Source organism: Rhinolophus sinicus, chromosome 14 (assembly GCF_057876585.1).
Source record: "Rhinolophus sinicus isolate RSI-liver-muscle chromosome 14, RSI-T2T, whole genome shotgun sequence".
NCBI classification, from domain to species: domain Eukaryota; kingdom Metazoa; phylum Chordata; class Mammalia; order Chiroptera; family Rhinolophidae; genus Rhinolophus; species Rhinolophus sinicus.
In genome coordinates, this window is record NC_142514.1 from 141414789 (window position 1) to 141434631 (window position 19843).

A 19843-nucleotide genomic window follows, 5' to 3' on the forward strand; every position below is an offset into this window, starting at 1 on the left:
CCTGGTGCTGTGAGCACCGCACTCTGACCACTGAGCAAACCGGCCGCCCCAACCCATGTATGTTTACTCTTGTTTTTTCACCATTCTTTCTTGCATGTCATTCCGTCCTTTTGTGTCAAACAGACAAATATATCCTTCAAGTGTTTTTGTTTTTTAGTGAAGATCTGTTAATAGTAAACATTCTTTGTTGGAAAATATCTTTATTTCCTCTTCAGTCTTGATTGATAGTTTAGCAGGGTACAAGGCTTCCAATTATTTTCTCGCAGCACTTTGAAAATGTTACTTCACTGAAATTCGGGCTTTTTGTTGTTACTCTTGAGAACTGTACTGACAACTTAACTATTTCATTATGGGTAATTTGCCTTTCTTTCTAATTGTTTTTAAGATCTTGTTTTCATTTATGTTCTGCAGTTTCATTGCATGGTGTGGATTTAATTTTATCCTGCTGGGAACTTGTAGTGATTCCTCAATCTGAAAGTTCACATCTTTCATCAGTTTTGTAAAAATTCCCAGTCATTACCTCTTTGAATAGTGCTTCTCTCAGATCTCGTATTACAGAGGTCCTCCACATCTCTTATTCTTTCTTTCATAATTTCCATCTCTATATTTCTGTGTCTCCTGCTGGATAATTTCCTTTACCCTTGCATGTTAATTTACTCTTCATCTGATTTGCTTTTTGAATTCTTATTTTCGGAAGTATTTGGTTCATTTTCAAATCTGCCTGTTTTTCATGGCATCATGCTTTTGTCCTGTGGTTTTCAATTCATCTTATGTTATAATAATTTTAAACAAATTTAACTTACAGTCTCTGTCATATTCAGTTATCTAAAGTTTTTAAGGGTGTAATCCTGCCATTTGTTGTAACTGACTTTTGTTCACGATGAATTGTTTCCTCAAGTATTTTGTAATTTTGGTGAACTCATAGTCAGAGGGACATCACTTATGATAATCTTATGTAGCTTGCATTGAGGTCAGTTCTCCCAAGAGCAGGTTTTTTTTAAAATCAAGTTTTCTCAGGTGTAATTAACGTACAGTAAACTTTATTTACAGAAAAAAGAGTTTTGACAGATGTATACAGCTATAAGGAGCTGCCACAATCAAGATACAAAGTATTCCCATCACTCCCAAAAGTTTCCTCATGCTTCTTTACAGTACATGTTTCCCTTCACCTTGGCCCCAGGAACCACTAATTTGCATTTTCTAGAACTTTATGTAAGTCAAATCATACAGCGTGTACTCTTTTGTGTCTGGTTTCTTTATGTAGCTTAATGAATTTGAGATTTAACCATGAGGTGCATGCAACAGTAACTTGTTACCTTCTATTGCTAAGTAGTAGTCTGTTGTAAGGCTTTGTCTTACAGTTTTATCCGTCACTGTTGATGGCCTTTTGGGTGTCCAGTTTTTCACTGTTGTGAACAGAGTTGCTGTGAGCAATCATGTACAAATCTTTGAGAAGATAGATATTTTCCTGTCTTTTCGGAGTGGAATGACTGGGTCATATTGCAGGTGTATGGTTAACTTTTTAAGAAATTACCAGTTTCCCAAAGTGGTTGTACTATTTTATGTTCCCATAGCAGTATGAGAGCTCCAGTTGCTTCATATTCTTACCAAGACACTTGATATTGTCAGTCTTTTTATTTTATTTTTTTAAAGATTTTATTGGAGAGGGGGCACAGGACTTTATTGGGGGAACAGTGTATTTCCAGGACTTTTATTGGGGAACAGTGTGTTTTTCCCAGGACCCATCAGCTCCAAGTCAAATTGTTGTCCTTTCGATCTTAGTTGTGGAGGGCACAGCTCAGCTCCAAGTCCCATTTGCCATTGTTCAATGTTAGTTGCAGGGGTCGCAGCCCACCATCCCTTGGGGGAGTCAAACCGTCAACCTTGTGGTTGAGAGCACGCGGTCCAACCAACTGAGCCACCTGTCCGCCCTTGTCAGTCTTTTTAATTTCAGCCATTTTCATGGAGGTGTAGTAGTATCTCATTGTGGTTCTAATTTGCATTTTCCTGATGACCAGTGATGTTAACATCTTTTGATGTATTTGTTGGCCATTTGTATATCTCCTGGAGCAACTTTGTGTGTGCTTCTGTTGGGCGCTCAAGGCTACTCCCAAACTGGGACCAAAAGGTATGTTAGCTTTCTTTACTTGCAGATTTCCAGGGCACAAGCTTAGTATAAATTTTAACTCCAAATCTACCTCATGTGCACATCTATGGTTTTGAATCCCTCCCACTTTGCTAGGTAAGTAAGCAAGGCAAGCGTCCTTATTTCCCTGTAGATAGATTTTTTTCCCCCCTGGTCTTTTTACTGAGGGTATCAGCCTTTGTACAGGGATCTCAGTTGATTTTTGAGGGCTCAGGATCTGTCTTCTGGACTAGGAGCCGTTCATAAATTCCTTACGCTGCTAGGACAGCTATGCTGTCAGCTCACTCATCCAGTTCTCAGCTTCTTTCTGGTTCCTGGGATTTCCTTTACTTTCTTGTGAGCTTAGTTTATCTATGTATTGGTTAAGATTCAGTCAGGAAGATGGAAACCACATGTAGCTATTTTAATAGAGCAAACTCAGTAAAAGGAATTAGTTTAAACCTTTGTTGGAAGGCTGAAAAAGCAAAAAGGGAATCTTAAAGTGACTTTGATATAATAACTGCATTAAGCAGCTGCCTCATCCAGGGCTGAAAAATAAAGGGAGGAGGTGGGGTTATCAGAACCTAGAGTCTGGAGGGATCTGGAGGACCTGCGCCCTGATTCTCTGAGGAGAGGGTGTTTCCTGGTGCTGCTGGTTTCTTAGGAGCTCGCAGGAGGGCCTGGAGGAGGCAGGCTTAGTAGAGTCCTGCCCAGTGGTACTGATGCCTCTGAAGCGGAATGAGGCTGGTTCTGGGCGTTTAGAAAGGAGCAGGTAGGAGCCACTGCTGTTGTCAAGACACAGCAAGCCACAGGAAAAAGTCCTTTGTAGCTTCCTTCTGCCTTCCATTTCATTTCCCCTTTAGCGCCCCCTGTTGACATATCCTAACAGGGAACCAGCTGGCAAAGATGAAATGGAGTTGCCAGTGACCGTGCCCCAACGTCACAGAGCAGAGTATAACAGGGTAGGTGTGGAGCTGAGAGACAGTGGCTTAACTGGTACAGTCTTAAAAGGATGTTTGTTATATTTTCTCAACATTTCCAGGCATATTTAGTGGGAGATTTTTGGGTTATTGGGTTCATTATATCAATAGTCAGTAATAGCGATAGCTGACTTTCTTTTTTTCCAGCATACACTGTGAGCCAGGCACTGTTCTAAGCACTACATGAACCGCTTCCCAAAACTCTATGAGGTAAGTACTGTTAACGTTACTATTCCCTTTGATAGGCAAGGAAACTGCGGCAGAGGTAAATGAGTCTACCTAATGCTGTATACAGTTTGTATGTGGTGGAGTTGCTGTCTAATCCAGGCATTCTGGGTTCCGTAACCCATTTTTTTTTTTTAAAGATTTTATTGGGGAAGGGGAACAGGACTTTACTGGGGAACAGTGTGTACTTCCAGGACTTTTTTCCAAGTCTACTTGTTGTTGTCCTTTCAATCTTAGGTGTGGAGGGTGCCATTCAGCTTCAAGTTGTTGTCCTTTCAGTCTTAGTTGTGGAGGGCACAGCTCAGCTCCAGGTTCAGTCGCCATTGCCAGTTGCAGGGGGCGCAGCCCACCACCCTTGTGGGAGTCGAACCGGCAACCTTGTGGTTGAGAGGATGCGCTTCAACCAACTGAGCCATCTGGGAGCTCATCGGCAGCTCAGCTCAAGGTGCCACGTTCAATCTTAGTTGCAGGGGGCGCTGCCCACCATCCCTTGCAGGACTCGAGGAATCGAACTGGCAACCTTGTGGTTGAGAGCCCACTGGCCCATGTGGGACTTGAACCAGCAGCCTTCAGAGTTAGGAGCTCCAACCGCCTGAGCCACCGGGCTGGCCCCACCGTATCCCATATTCTTAGTGTCTTTATTATCCTTAAAGTTCCTCCCTGTGTCAAACCAAAAATCTATCTTCCTTTAACTTCCACTCACTAATTCTAGTTTTGTCTTCTTGGAGGAAGACATAGTTTTTCTTCTCATCTGCACGACAAGCATGCATATATTTGAAAAAAAGTTTTCATGTTTTCCCTGACTAAACATCTGTAATTCTTCCCTCACATTTTCCATGACATGACTTGCAGACCCTTCACCAAGGTTGTCATTCTTTCTCTGCATATACTCTGACTTTGCTTTTCAAAGGTGGGGCACAGTCATCTGTGACCTGAGCCTTGAGTAGCAAAACGAGCATTGATGTTTTGGGTAGCTGTCCGATTCAGGGTTCATTGAGAGTATGTAGTAAGAGCCTCTCCTCCACCTCCCACCGTAGGCAGCCTTTCCTCGTGCCCCCAAAGGCTGTACCAGGTCTCTACCATCCTGTTAGTGTGGTTGATTTCTTTTATTCTAGATGCAGGGCTTTATATTGAATCCTTTTATATTATGTCTTGTTATTTTAGTAACATCAGACCTGCCACAATTTTTTTGTCGGATGAAATCTAAAAACATTGTATTTTGTCCTTCACAGTTTATAATTCCAAAGCCTTATATATGTTTTCATTCTGTCTTTGGTAAAGATGCTGAACATGGTAGGTTTTAGAAGCAAGGTCTATGTTGCACGACTATAGATCTTACTTCAGTAGATCAGTGTTTGGGGGGAATCGTTTTGACTATTTCTTCTGCTACATTGGTGGAGGAGTTACAGTATCTGGAAAGGGCAGTATCTTGGCTGTCAATGAGGGAAGTAGAGAGTCAAGGTTAAAGGTTGGCCATTGGGCTGTCATTCGCCCTAATAAGGGACCACTTGGCAGACGTAAAATGATCTGGTGGTTGTAGAAAGGAGGAAGGGCATATTGCTCAGCACGCTTCTGGGTTGAGGCCTCTGTTGGCAGCTGTGTCAGCTGCCCTTTCTGTCCTATTTAAGGACCAGTTTCTTTGAAGCCAGTGCAGGAAATGCCAGTGATTCAGCTTTGCAGACTTCTTCTGCCTTATTGCAGCTGAGGACCGGTTTATCTGGTGAGGAGTAAAGACTGTATATGTTTCAGGCCTATTTATTTGACCTCTTGGATACCTTCCCGTGACTGGCCAGAGACAATTGGTTTGCAGGCTGTCAAATTTTTGGTACTTTGTGGCAAGGTGGATGCAATATGACCCCAGCTTTTGGTCCTATGTGTGGGCAGCAACTGCATTTTGCCTTGTAAGTGGGCATTTATCAAGTGCCTGACTTCTGGATGGCCTCAGGGAGGGGGTGAGGTAATAATAGCTTTGATTGCCGGCTTTTCTGTCTTTCCTGTGGTGTGATGACGTGAGTCTGAGGGAAACCTCTTGTTCCCCAAGTTTGCCACTGTACCCCTGATGAACTGTTGCAAAGTGGACTTTGTCTGGTTGCCGACCTCCAAAGCCCAGTTTCCTTAGGCAGTGAGCAAATATGTAAAAGTGCCTATTACATTTCTCCCAGAGCTGAGTATATAAAGAACTGTATGATACAGGGTTTCCCTCTTCACCAGCTTTCAAAACTACAGATGCCTTATGGGAATAATATACAAATCTTTATATACTCTTACATATGTTCAAACTTACTGATACTTTACAAAAATAATATAACAAATACTTATATCCTCTTCACCTAGATTCACCAATTGTTAATATTTTGCCATATTTGCTGTCTGTCTAGCCTTCATTTTTCTGAACCTTTTGACTGTTAGATGTGAACATCATGTTACTTCATCCTAAATATTTCAGCAACTATTTCCTAAAAACCAGATCCTATATAACCACAATACAGTTAGCACTCAGGAAATTTAACATTGATTCAATGCACCCAACATACAATACTTGTTCAGATTTCTCACATTTTCCCAATGATGCCTTTCATAGACTTTTTTCAATTCAGCTTCCATTGATGGATCCTGCGTGCATTTAGTTGTCAAGATTTTGTCATGTCCCTAGTTTCCTTTAACCTTGAACAAGAGTTCTTTTATCTCTCTTTTTTTTTCCCTTTAAAAAATATGTCTATATTTTAAATTAAAGTTTATTGGAGTGACAGTGGCTAGTAAAGTTACATAGATTTCAAAGTTCTTGAATCTCTTTTAATCTTGAATGCCTTTTTGTCTATCATAACGTTGATGTTCTTAAAGAGTTCGGGTTAACTTTTTGCAGAATGTCTCTTAATTTGGATTTGTGTGATTGTTTCCTCTTGATTAGATTCAGGTTAAACCTTTTTGGTGGACCTACGTAGGTTAGTTACAGTAGTTTGATTAGTGAAGCTGGAAAACACATGGAATCAGTATTCAGTTTTGCATGACAGTATATATTATAATTTAGCACTCGATTATGTTATCTAATTTGTAAACCCTACAGGAATTGAGAGAAGAGGGAACTCAGTAGGACCTGGAATAACCGGGAAAGACTTTGGTAGGAAAATGGACAGAATTTGAGGCAGTTGGAGTATGGTTAGATAAGCCGCTGTCGGGGCTTCCCATCCCACTATTAAGGCTGTATGTTATGAAGAGTGTGAATTTCCTCTTCAGAGTTTAGAGCTCTGTAGCTTCCATGGTGTTTGTACTACTTGGAAGCCTAATAATTTAGAGCTCTTGCTTTGGCTTCAGACAGGCCTAGAGACTTCCCAAGCATTTTGCCAGCTGCCTAACCTTGGGGAAGTTTCTTCACTTGCAAGCTAGAAAGAGCGTTAATAACTATTTAAAATGTTATTGTGACGCTCACAGAGAAATACTACACAAATATTTGAGTTAAAATATTTGAATACCTTTAGGTGGAGGCAGTGCTCTTTAGTTTTGCCATGTGCTCCAACTGGAGCATTCCTTTCTACTACCTGCCTAATTCCTGAAGGTGTGTGAATTTACCACCATGGGATAACTGAAGACATGGAAATGAGAAAGGGTTTGGCTCATGCAGAGAGAAGTGGGAAGACTGGCTTGATTAGTTCCGAGTGTACACTGTGGAATAGTGGGAAAGAAGGTTGAATAAATGACTTGAGGCCATATAATGGAGGGCTTGGAAAATCAAGCCAAAGAATTTAGATGTGGGGTTTTAGGCAGAAGAAAACTATGGAAGGTTTTTAGGAGGAGAAACACACTTGGAAATGAGAGTGGTATGGAGCCTCCTGAGGAAAGACCTTTCCTGGTTTGGCGACCAGAATCCAGATAGGACAGGGCCTTCCCAGTGCTGACCAGTGGTGGGTGTGGTTTGCCCGTCTTGCCGCAGGAGGCCAGAATTTCTGCCCCAGTGACTCTTCCTGTTCTTCCACTGACTCACCCCATTGACCTGGGCTGTGTGGCTTCCCTGCTGGTTGCTGTCTGATCCACAGAACGCTGGGGCTGCCCAGGATGATGGGAGGCTGAGCTGACTAGTAGTGGGTAGGATGGGGGAATGAACACGCATTCTTGTCCTTTGCCCCTTCCTTGGGTCGAGGTTAATTCTAAGCCAGACTGCCAGGGATCTCTCTCCCCAGCCTGAGGAAGCTGCCTGCCAGAGGTAAGTCAAGGGGCTTCCTGCCCTCTCTGCCTGCTCATAGGTCAACTTTTTCCTGCACAGGAGCTCTCCTGTCTTTTTCCCTGATCCAGGTTCTTCATAGTAACCTTCCTTTAAGGACTTGAAGCGAATGGATTACTGCAGGTAGGCAGAGAGGTTTAATAAACATATTTACATATTCTTCTAGTGTGGGGGGCGTGTCCAGAGGTTTCACTGACCCCTGCTCTGAGGTAGATTCCCCAGAACTCTTGTGAGCCAGACTCTAAACGATGGTTCATACTCATAGGGGTGACTGCAGAGAGGTCCTGGTCTTCAGCCATCATTTCTCAGCCACTGGTTTTCAGAACCATCCTTGGTGTGCTTTAGTGTTCTGAGTCATCGCCTTCCCCTCTGAAAGACCAGTGAGGAAGAGGGAAGGGGAAGGTGTACGGATTATATAATTGTGGATTATGCTGGGAGTCAGAACGACTGGGTTTCTAGTCCTGACTGTTGCTAACCAGCTGTGTGACCAAGGACAAATTGCCTAACCTCAGTGGACTGGAGTTTTCTCATACGTAAAAATGAACAGTTTGAATTATATGATCTGCAAGACTTGTTCCACAGCCAAAGTTTATGATTACATAATGTGTAATTGGAAAGTAATATAATAGTTTATTTTTATTAACACATGTGACATATGTTGCACATATCTTCTCCCCTTCATTGTAATTGTGGGACAATGACAGTATTTGTCAGTTTGTCCCCCTCAAAGTAATTGTGTTCTCAATCTTGACATTTATTCTGGTGATGCCTTCAGTGCTCAAAACTTTCCTGGCTTCTAAGCCCATCCTTTGAATATCCTCAAAAGTAACAAATCTTCACTCTTTCAATTTTTGGAGATTTGGATTCAATTTTTTGAAAGCAGCCAGAAGATACTGTGAGCCAAAGAGTTAAGCAAAGCAATACCTTTTTTTGGTGAAGAATGGGGTGTGACTATGAAACAGTAAGACTTAATTTTTTGCGCTTGTTTCACATGGAGTAGACTTTAAAGGCAATTTCCAAAGCAGTGTTTTGTAAATATTTTGAGCAATAATAATATTGTTAGAATAAATAACTTCCTAAGGAGACTTTAAAAAAAAGATTTTTATTAAAATATAGCTAAAATACAATGTTTATTTGTTTCTATTATTATGTAACTACAATATTATATTAGTTTCTGTATATTATATAACTATGTACATCATAGTTATTCAACATTTACATACCTAAAGTGGTCACCGTGATAAATAGAGCAACCATCTGACACTGTCTCATGCTTTCACAATATTACTGACTGTATTTCCTATGTTGTACATTACGTCCCATCATGTATTTGTTTTATACCTGGAAATTTGAACCTTTTATTCCCCTTCATCTTCCCCCTCCCTTTCTTAATTTTTCAATTACAGTTGACATTCAATATTATTTTGTATTAATTTCAGATGTACAGCATAGTGTGACCACATTTGTATAATTTAAGAAGTGATCCCCCTGACTAGTCTAGTACCCACTTGGCACTATGCATAGTTATTACCATATCATTGACTATATTCCCTGTGCTTTACTTTACTTCCCTGTGACTATTTTGTAACTACTAATTTGTACGTCTTAATCCCTTTTCCTTTTTCACCCATTCCCATCCCCCCTCCCATCTGGCAACAATCAAAATGTTCTCTGTATCTATGAGTTTGTTTCTGTTTTGTTTGTTTATTTTGTTCTTTAGATCCCACATATAAGCTAAATCATAGTGCGTCTGTCTTTTGCTGTCTGACATACTCCAATCAGCACAATACCCTCCAGGTCCATCCATGCCACCACAGATGGCAAGAACCCATTCCCATCCATGGCTGAGTGGTCCATTGTATATCTGTACCACTACTTCTTTATCCATTCTTCCATCGACAGACACCCAGGCTGTCTCCACATCTTGGCCATTGTAAACAATGCTGCAGTGAACATATGGATGCACCTGTCCCTTCAAAGTAGCATTTTGGGTTTCTTAGGATAAATACCCAGAAGTAGGATTACTGGGTCCTTCTTTGATACTTGTTATAGCCTTTGTTTTAAAGTATTTTGTCTGGTATAAGTATTGCTCCCTTCTGCTTTTTTTTGTTTGTTTCCATTTTCATGAAATATCTTTCTCATCTCTTTACTTTCAGTCTGTGTGTGTCTTTTGATCTGAAATGAGTCTCTTGTAAGGCAGCATATGTAAGGGTTTTGTTTTCTTATCCATTTAGTTACCCTATCTTTTGATTGGACCATTTAATCCATTTACCTTTAAAGTAATTATTGATAGATATGTAGTTATTGTCATTTTATTCATATTTTTGATTTCATTTTTTTTTTTGGTCTTAAAGAAGTTCCGCTAACATTACTTGTAATACTGGTTTGGTGGTGAGAAACTCCTTTAACTTTTTCTTGTCTGGGAAGCTTTTATCTGTCTTTCGATTCTAAATGATGGCTTTGCTGGTAGAGTAATCTTGGTTGTAGGTCCTTGCTTTTCATCACGTTGAATATTTCCTGCCACTCCCTTCTTGCCTGCAAAGTTTCTGTTGAGAAATCAGCTGCCAGTCTTATGGGCGCTCCCTTGTAGGTAACTAATTGCTTTTTTCTTGCTGCTTTTAAGATTCTCTCTTTGTAACCTTTGGCATTTGAATTGTGATGTGTCTTGGTGTTAGCCTCTGGGTTTATCTTGTTTGGGACTCTGTGCTTCCTGTGGTTGTATATTTATTTCCTTTGCCAGGTTAGGGAAATTTTCAGTCATTACTTCTTCAAATAGGTTTTCAATTTCTTGCTCGCTCTCCTTCTGGTACCCCTCTGATGCGAATGTTGGTGGTATGCTTGATGTTGTCCCAGAGGCCCCTAAGGAGACTATTTTGATTATAGTTTTCATTTGATTTAAAAAGATTGGAACTGTTTGTTTAAAAAGGTGTCATTTCCTTCATTCTCACTGCGTATATGCTTGCTCCTACGTCAAGGTGACTACATAATGCAGAAAATTAACTGTTATCATGGTAGTCCTCCCAAATCACAAATGTGTTGAGGGCCACAAAGGGTTGGAACATGTTGCTGTAGGACATTGTAGCAGAGGCGCCATTGCAGTCCCATCTCCAGAAGACTCGCTGCCACAGCTTCTTCAGGCTGCAGCAGCCATTGCTCACCAGCGTGCCAGAGTCCATCAGGATGGTTTCCAGATGGCGGCTGAAACATGTGGTTTGGTAGCTCCAATCTTTTGAAGGAGAAATGATATATCATGGTACTTCATTGATTGATTTATTTATTTAGTCAGCAGTTTAGGTTTGAAAAAGGGTTTGATGGGCAGGGATTGTCAAAGCAGAGAGGCTATCTTGAATGCATTTAAATTACGCTGATTGTAGTACCCTGGAATTTGATCCTGGAAACGGCGGTCTTGTTGATAACTACTCAGTAAAATAAGGTGTTAGGTAGCCTGGTCAAAAGATTAGGTCACTGAGTCACTATATGATCATTTGCTGGTCTCTTTCTTACTCTAGGCCTTGTTTTCCTCATTTTTATACTGAAAAAGTTAGATACTAAGAGTTCCAGATCTGAAAACAGGTAGGCCTAAGGAGGTTTGAGGTGGGGAAGTATCTATTTGTGCTAAGCTGCTTGATTATTAAACTAGGGGCAGGAGGGAATTCCTTTTTAGCCCCTAAATTATAGTGGCTACTGTCTACTTGCAGTCACAGCTGAGCGATCAAACATGAGCTAGCTACTTAATGAGAAGCAGGCACAGGGAGCTTTCTCCTGAAAAACAATCACAGGACATGCTGGTTCTGAGAGAAGTTATTCCCTGGTAGGACCTATTCTTTGAAGGAGGTGGGGGTGAATTTCATCAAAATGGACAGTGTGGATATTGTTATTTAGAAGATTTAGAGACTTTGTTCCCTGCTGTTGTTAATTTCAAGCCTTTCTTTAAAGGGATTCACTTAATGATTGGTATACTGGGATTTGTTTAGAGAAAAAGCCCCATGTAACCACAATTAGAAGTTAAATGCCCAAGAGCAGAGCCAGTTGCTGGATAAAGTGTCCTAGTCAGTTGCTTTTCAATACTTAGATCCTATAGTGACTCCAAAGAGAGAATAGGCTGCTTGGTGAGCTTGGTAGACATTGGGCTGGGAAATTTGGACTCCAAGCAGAGGAGGAGGTGACCTGTAGAATCCACACCTCTTACTCTCCTTATTTTTCTTCTTTCTGTTAGTGCCCTTTCGTTTTACTTAGGGTTGTGTAAACATAGTTGACTTGCCAGTCCCCTTAAAGTGGCAGGTCCATGACATTTTCTGCTGGTCACTCATGCTAGGTATGTGACTTTAAATTAGAGGGTTTGTTCTCTTTGACAATTTGGCTTTACTGGCTGCATCACTGAAAGAATTCACTAGATAAGGTCCAGTTGGCTCTTACTCAGGCAGCATTATTTAGCACTTACTGTGTGTAAGCCTTGTGCTGGAATGGAGTGGATGTGGGAATAAGATGGTTTCTGCTCTCGAGGCGCTTAGGCAGGTGAAACAAGTGTGTAGCTAGCATTGACCCAGGGATGATATAAAGGGCGTCGAGGAACAAGCAATATGGGAGCATACAGAGGGAAGAACAGGTGTTCTTGAATTGGAGGGAAAAGGGGAAATTCTGAAGGGAGAAGGCATTTGAGCCAGATTTTAAAGGGTGAACAAGAGTTCAGTAGGTTTAGAAGAAAGGGCATTTTAGAGGATGTTATATAGCATGGGCAAAGGCACAGGGCCTGGAAAATTCCGGGCATGTTTGGGAAAAGTGTTTCTGAGATAGAAGATATTTTAGAGTAATGAGCTGTAGGTGAAGCTGGAAAAGAATATTGATGGTTGGATCTTAAAGAGCCTAAAATGTCATTGTGGGGACAGAGCCAGGAGTGCAGATTCCAGGCTCTCGGCCTCATGTGGAAAGGTGCTGGCTCAGGTAGTAAATGGCCATCAACTGTGATTGGATGGCCATCAGCTGTGGCTAGTTGGCTGTCAGCTGTAACCAGTGAGCCATTGGCCACTAATATAACTGCCGTGGCTTCGCTAGCAGGAAAATGGGGGCTAGCAAGAAGATGGTGGCTGGCAAGCACGGATTGCAGTTAGCAAGGGGTTGGTTGGTTGGCAGAGAAGCGGACGGCAGGTTGCGGGTCGTGTGGCTTCTGCTTCCTGTGTCTCCAACCCAGCTATAGTGGTATGACTCCCCTATCTATGGCTCCGTGGGTGTTCCTTTTTGGCCTCACTATGTCCTGCGTTCTTATGTGGGGAGCGGGACCAGAGACCCCTCAGGCCACCCTGCATAACAGTCATGCCAAGGGATTTGGATTTTATTTTGCATAGAGTTAGCTGTTGAATGTTTTTGATGTAAGGAATAACATGACCCTATCGATTTACTTACGTCTTGGTCTGTTTTTTAAGTGTAAGGTCTTAGATTTCAAGGTGGAGAAGGTGGTGGTCCTGATTCTTAAAGTATAAAGTTTACCAGGCATCTCATGTTTGGGCACTTGATTCCTCCGTTACTAAAGAAGCTCCAAAAGCAAGAAGGCAGGAAGTGGTCAGCAGTGTCCCTTTAGACTGAGTTGCCTTACCCCACAAAGGTGAAGGTTTTCTTTGGCATATATATTATGTACAGTCTTCTTGCTAGTGGATTGTTTACTATTAATCCTTTGAGGATAAAATTTCTCACAGGGCTGGACTTCTGATCATACAGTGGAAACCAAAAACATTTTTTTGAACCTGATTGAAAAATAGTATATATTCATTGTAGGAAATAGGAAAAATACAGAACAGTATAAAGAAGAAAACTAAAATCATCCATAACCCCACTGTTTGAAGAAAATCACTTATTCCCATTTTTGTATTTCCATTCACCATTTTGGGTATCTATGCATATTTCTGTTTTTTTGTTTTGTTTTTTTTTAAGATTTTATTGGGGAAGGGGAACAGGACTTTATTGGGGAACAGTGTGTACTTCCAGGCCTTTTTTCCAACTCAAGTTGTTGTCCTTTCAGTCTTAGTTGTGGAGGGGCACGTTCAGCTTCAAGTTGTTGTCCTTTCAGCACGTTCAGCTTCAAGTTGTTGTCCTTTCAGTCTTGTGGAGGGCGCAGCTCAGCTCCAGGCCGTTGCTAGTTGCAGGGGGCGGAGCCCACCATCCCTTGCGGGACTCGAGGAGTTGAACCGGCAACCTTGTGGTTGAGAGCCCACTGGCCCATGTGGGAATCGAACCGGCAGCATTCGGAGTTAGGAGCCTGGAGCTCTAACTGCCTGAGCCACTGGGCCGGCCCATATTTCTGTTTTGCATAGTCCAGATTATACATTGACTACAATTTTGTATTCTGCTTTTTTCCCATCTACAATTTTCATGATAAAAATTCACATGTATTTACAATGTTGCTGAAACTCTTTATAATGCTTACATAATAGTCTATCATACAGGATTTTTATAGTGCTTTTAGTTTTTTTATTTTATACAACACTGTGATACTTTCACACAAATTATATATAACAAGTAAGTCCCCTGTAGTTCAACCTTTTTCCTAATTCTACGCTACAGAGGTAATCATTATTTGTTAATTGTTTATTAATAGTTTTAAATTAATTATTGATTGTTAGTTTCTAGTGTATCTTTGCATTGAGTATTATTAAGCATAAATTTTGTCAGTAGTTTTGATTATTTTCTTATGTAAGTCTTCAAGTGAATTACTGGGTCAAACGATGTGTACTAATTTTTTTTCTTGATTGTATATCATGGATATCATGGCATAGTTTAGAAAACATGAAAAATAAGTTTTTAAGGGAGAAAGTAAAGTTGACCCATTAATTCCGCAACTCAGAAATAAACATTATTTGGTATATTTTCTTACAAATATACACACACATTCACACTAACAAGTATGCAGATGTCTGTGTATCATATACACATTGGTATAGAATATGTACTTTAAAAAATAAATTGGGTTCATATCATACTAAATTATATCCTGCTGCTTTTTATTTTTTTAAGATTTTATTGGGGAAGGGGAATAGGACTTTATTGGGGAACAGTGTGTACTTCTAGGACTCTTTTCCAAGTCAAGTTGTTGTCCTTTCAATCTTAGTTGTGGAGGGTGCAGCTCAGCTCCAGGTCCAGTTGCTGTCGTTAGTTGCAGGGGGCACAGCCCACCATCCCTTGTGGGACTTGAGGAATTGAACCGGCAACCTTGTGGTTAAGAGCCCACTGGCTTATGTGGGAATCGAACCGGCAGCCTTCGGAGTTAGGAGCACGGAGCTCCAACCGCCTGAGCCACCGGCCGGCCCGATATCCTGCTTTTTAAATTCATTTCTTGAGTAGTTCCCCATTTCATTAAAATTATTTAAAATATTTTTAATGACTGTATAAGGTTTCGTCATATGGATATAATTAATTTGAGTTATTGTTAGATATTTAGTTTTTCTCCAGTTCTTCATAATAATAATAATTCTATTAATATATATACTTTTGTTTATGTTTCATATTATTTTCTAAACTTTTATTGCTATAAATGAAATTATTTGTTCAAAGAACATGACTTTGTTTTTTTAGTAATCCCATTTTTAAAAATTTTGGTAAAATATATGTAACAAAATTTACCATTTTAACCTTTTTTTATATTTAAAAAAATTATTTTGAAGTAACTATAGACTCAAAAGTAGTACGTAGGGTCCAAATATCTCCTTCCCGCAATGGTGACATCTTACAGCGGTGACATCTGGAGTTCAATGTCAAGACCAGGACATTGACATTCGTACAGTACTGTTAAATTGGACCGAAGATCTTATTCAGTGTCCATGTCATTTTTTATGTGCATGCATTTGTGTGTCACTGTGTGTGTATGTATGTGTTTTAACCATTTTAAAGTGTTGAATTCACAATTTAAATTCCAATTAACTGTACCATTCAGTGGTATTAAGTATATTTATATTCACAATATTGTGCAACCATCACCACTATCCATTTCCAGGATATTTTCATCATCCCAGACAGAAATTCTGTACCCATTAAACAATTAACTCCCATTCCTCCCTCTGTCAGCCTCTGGTACCTCTGTTCTACTTTCTGTCTCTATGGATTTGCCCATTCTAGGTACCTCATAAGTGAGATCATACAATTTTTGTTCTTTTGTGTCTAGCTTTTTTCACTTAGCATGTTTGAATATGAACATTTTTTAGGTTCCTGAAATGTATTGCCAAATTTCTTTCCAGAGAACCACTTAAAAAATGCCTGCCTGCTTACTTGCATGAGAAGATGCACTGTTCTTTATTTATTAATTTCTCATTCAAAATACTAGATTCATTTAATTTTCCTGGAGAGTATGATAGCTTCTTTGGCATTATTGTGTAAAATCAAAATTTGGGAGAGGATGGAAGGAGAAAAGGGCATGTGTTAGGGGGTGTTCTGGGGGGTGGGGTGCTGGTGTCCACTGTTATGAAGCCCTATTTGCTAAAATGACCTTTGGAAATGAAAGAAAAAGGAGATGTTACCCTCAATTCCCCTCAATTTATAAAATGGGGATGATGTCACCTTCCCCTTCTGCACAACAGGAACTTAGTGGCCCTAAAATTCCCAGTAGAAATTACTTATGCTCATGGCCAGGATCTTCAGAAGCGTAGGATCTCGAGGGAAGAATGGGCCTTCCTTTCCCACAGAGGTCGGGCCTTAACTCCTAGCATTGGCTAGACCTGCTGTAAATGTTCAGCTGCTGCCCAGTGAATCTTCTCTCTACAAGCAAAAGGGAAGGAGAGATACCTGTTTTGTGTGGTGTGTGTGTGTGTGTGTGGAAGCAGACATAGTGGAGCTTACTTTAGTTTTATATTATTGTAGTGTGTGAATGGGAGCTACGTTGCTCATCAAAGTTACTAAAGTACGTTCGGAACCATTGGTTTTCCATTAGTTGAAATTAAAGAGACAAAGAGGATGAAAAATAGCTCATTGGAAACTCTCTAGAGTAGTGTCCCAACCCGAAGTAGGGGGATGTCTTTTGACTTCATTTGAGTGTTTTGGGCTTTTTCTTCAATATTATGTACCAGACCTATACGACCATACTGTCTAACATAGCCACACTGTAGTCAATGGGGCAACAATTAGTCTCCATTGAGAAACTTTTCTTTAGGTGTTAAATGTGAGTTACTGATTTATTCAGACTCAGATAGTAAATATTTTAGGCTTTTAAGGACATATAGTCACACCTATTCACCTCTGCCACTGGTGAACAAAAGTACCCCTAAATGAATAGTTATAGCTGTGTACCAATAAGACTTGATTCACAACATCTGGGCAGCTGGCCCTCAGGCCATAGACTCTGTGGACCTTTGGGTAGTGGGAAATACATTAGATAGTCAGAAGGCCTAGCTTTCATGGGAAGTTGTTCAAAAACTTAGCTTTGATGTCTTCCACTTACTAGCTGTCACCTTAGCCTCTCTGAGTCCTAATGTTTAAAATCAAAATGGTAATACTTTCCGTAAAAAATAAGGATGACCAATTACACAAATGGATAGATATTTAACTTTTCTGGAAATCAGAAAAATGTAAATTAAAGCAATAATATATTGTCTTCTATCCTTTATATTGGTGAAATAAAAATAATACCTGTTGTTGGAAAGGTATAGAAATAGTAATTTTTATGCTCTGTTGGTGGTACACCCTTTTGGTTGGTAATGTGGGAGTACCTATCAGCATTTAACATGCACAGACTTCATCAATTCTAATTATTGGTATATAGCCTAGAGAAATTTAGCTGGTATGTGAAAGGAGGTGTGTACCAGTATTATCGATACAGCATTCTGTGTCGTGACAAAGTACGGTGAACAACCTAAATGTTCAGACATAGCGAAATGGGAAAACAAACTTGTGGTACAACCTTACTATGGCATTTTTCTTGAGCTTTCGAAGTATGAGGAGTCCATTATATACTAATGTGGAAACATGTCAGAGAAATTTCTAAATGAAAAAGTCAAGTTGCAGAGCAAATTATACAGTATGAATACAGGTATGTAGACCAAACATACACACACATATTCTTTATCCACATACATACACATGTGTGTATGTGTGTATCTCTATACAGACATCTCTGTGTGTGTATGTATATATGTGTATGTATATATATATATATATATATATATATATATATATGTATATATAAATATGGAGGGTGCCAAAAAAATGTATACACATTTTAAGAAAGGAAAAAACTATTAAAATTATGCTGATGGTAACCACTTTGAGCACCTCTTGTAATTGCAGAAGTCAAACGTGACTTGTATTCATCTTTTGTTATCGGTATATATTGAGTATTACAATTTTAGTACAGTTTTTTCCTTTCTTAAAATGTGTATACATTTTTTTGACACCCCCGTACGTGTGTGTGTGTGTGTGTGTGTGTGTGTGTGTGTTTGTGTGTGTATGAATGCTTAGGAAATGTCTGAAAAGTTACACAACAAACTTACAACAGTAGTTACCTCTGAGAAGAGGAGTGCCATTGGCGAATGTTGGTTAAGGTTTGGTGAATGGGGAGTTTTGCGTTTTACTATACACTTCTGTGTTATTTCATAGCAATCATGTATTCTCCTTCCCACTTGTTTGGATAGCTGGTCGGCCTATCTGTACTCGCCGTTGTCGTGAGTATGACAAAGTAGGATTAATCCCCGAGCCAGCTCTGCCCACATTAGTTGAGCAGCTCTGCCCACATTAGTTGAGCAGCTCTGCCCACATTAGTTGAGTTGGAAGCAGCTGCTGAGACCAGAACAGGAGCACAACATGTATTGGGGGTGGGTGGGCAGTGTGTGCAGATGGCTGGCAGAGGCAGCCAAGTCAGGCCAATTCTAATTTACTAACAGTAACTATCACATGTCATGTCTTAACATTCTCCAAATTGCTTTGCCCTCTATTATCACACTGGGCCCTGAGGAGAATTCTGTGAGCAAGCTAGGCAGGGATGATGATAGGAGAGGAAGCAATGAAGACATGGGACAACAAGGAAAGTGTGTGTGTAGAAATCATATTTTCTTTTGTTTAAAAAGAAACATGTACAAGGATATTCATTACAGCATTGTTTGAAGTGGTAACAGATTGAAAATAGTCATGTAAATCAATAGGAAAATATGTGAACACATTATGGTATATCCTTTATATGGACTTATACAGCTTTTTAAAAGTATGAGTTAGAATTTTATTTATTGACTCTTGGGGGTATATTCATGATAAATTATTAAGTGAGAAAAACAAGTTGTAGAGCAGTTTTAAAGTGTAAACCTAGTTTCTTAAATATAGAAAACAAAAAATCCTCTTAAATATAAAATATATTTGCATGTCTGTTAATATTTTTTATGGGAGGACTTGGAGGGGAATGGAAAGGGGCTGAGAGATTACTAATCTTAAGTTTTGTATTTTATATCTAATTTCATTGATTTTATAGAACAAGGGAAATAAACTTTGGAAACAAGGAAGAACTGGAGTTTCCTAAACATTTTTTTCATCTTAATTGATTTTTAAGGGGTGCTTTTAATTTTTTTAGTGAGTTAATGAAGTAAAGAATTATGAAAGTAAAAATAGAGTTAATATGTAAATCTTCTTTGGGTTTAGGGAATGCATCTGGTGGTTAGTGGAAAGAGAACCAGGAGTCAGGGAACCAGCTTTGTAGTTCTCACCTTCCTGATGTGTGAGCTTTAATAAGGTCATTTAACAACTGTTAAACCACGCTCTAGTCTCATCTCTAAAATGAAGAGCTTATACCAGGAGACACTGACCTCCAAGGTCATTTTTAGCCCTAAAACTTCATGAGTTTAGGATCCCACAATTGAAGTACCTCTTGAGTGTTTCATTTACTTTTAAATGCTGTGTTTTACATTTGAATACTCTGAAATTGGGCGAGGTAGGATCCCAAGCAGGAGGTGAGGTGAACCTGGAGTAAGGAGAGAACAGGAAGAAGCGTGTTTGATCCCCAGACTCATTCTCTTAACCTCCTGTATTGCCTTCTTTTTCTGTTGACATTGGCATGCTCAGTGGTTTTCCATCAGGTTTTCTCTAGGTGGAAATAATATAAAAGACCTAAAAGGAATCCCCAGAGATCTGCAATTTCTCCCAAAGTTTCCCACTTCCTCTCTTCATGCAGGTGCCCCTGGAGCTGTGTAAGGCAGAGGCTTTGGCAGAAGGCACACCACCTTTACAGGCCTAATAAGCAAGCATGACCCTCTTCCGCGGATAGTCACACTGTTCCAAATGTGACCCAAATCTGTATCACTAGCCCCAAGTCATATTTTTCACCAGTTCCTGGATTTT

At 39.9% G+C, this 19843-nt stretch overlaps 1 protein-coding gene across 4 annotated transcripts in view; it reads left to right on the top strand.

Moving 5' to 3' along the window:
* Positions 1–19843, top strand: part of NUMA1 (nuclear mitotic apparatus protein 1) — a 68447-nt gene that overhangs the window by 2541 nt on the left and 46063 nt on the right. For 2 of the 4 annotated variants that reach the window (XM_019744301.3, XM_019744302.3), the window contains exon 2: positions 3253–3315. The exons of the other annotated variants lie outside the window; for them this stretch is intronic. The gene's annotated coding sequence lies outside the window, so the exon portion shown is untranslated. The remainder of the gene's footprint in view (positions 1–3252; positions 3316–19843) is intronic. 4 annotated transcript variants of the gene reach the window in all.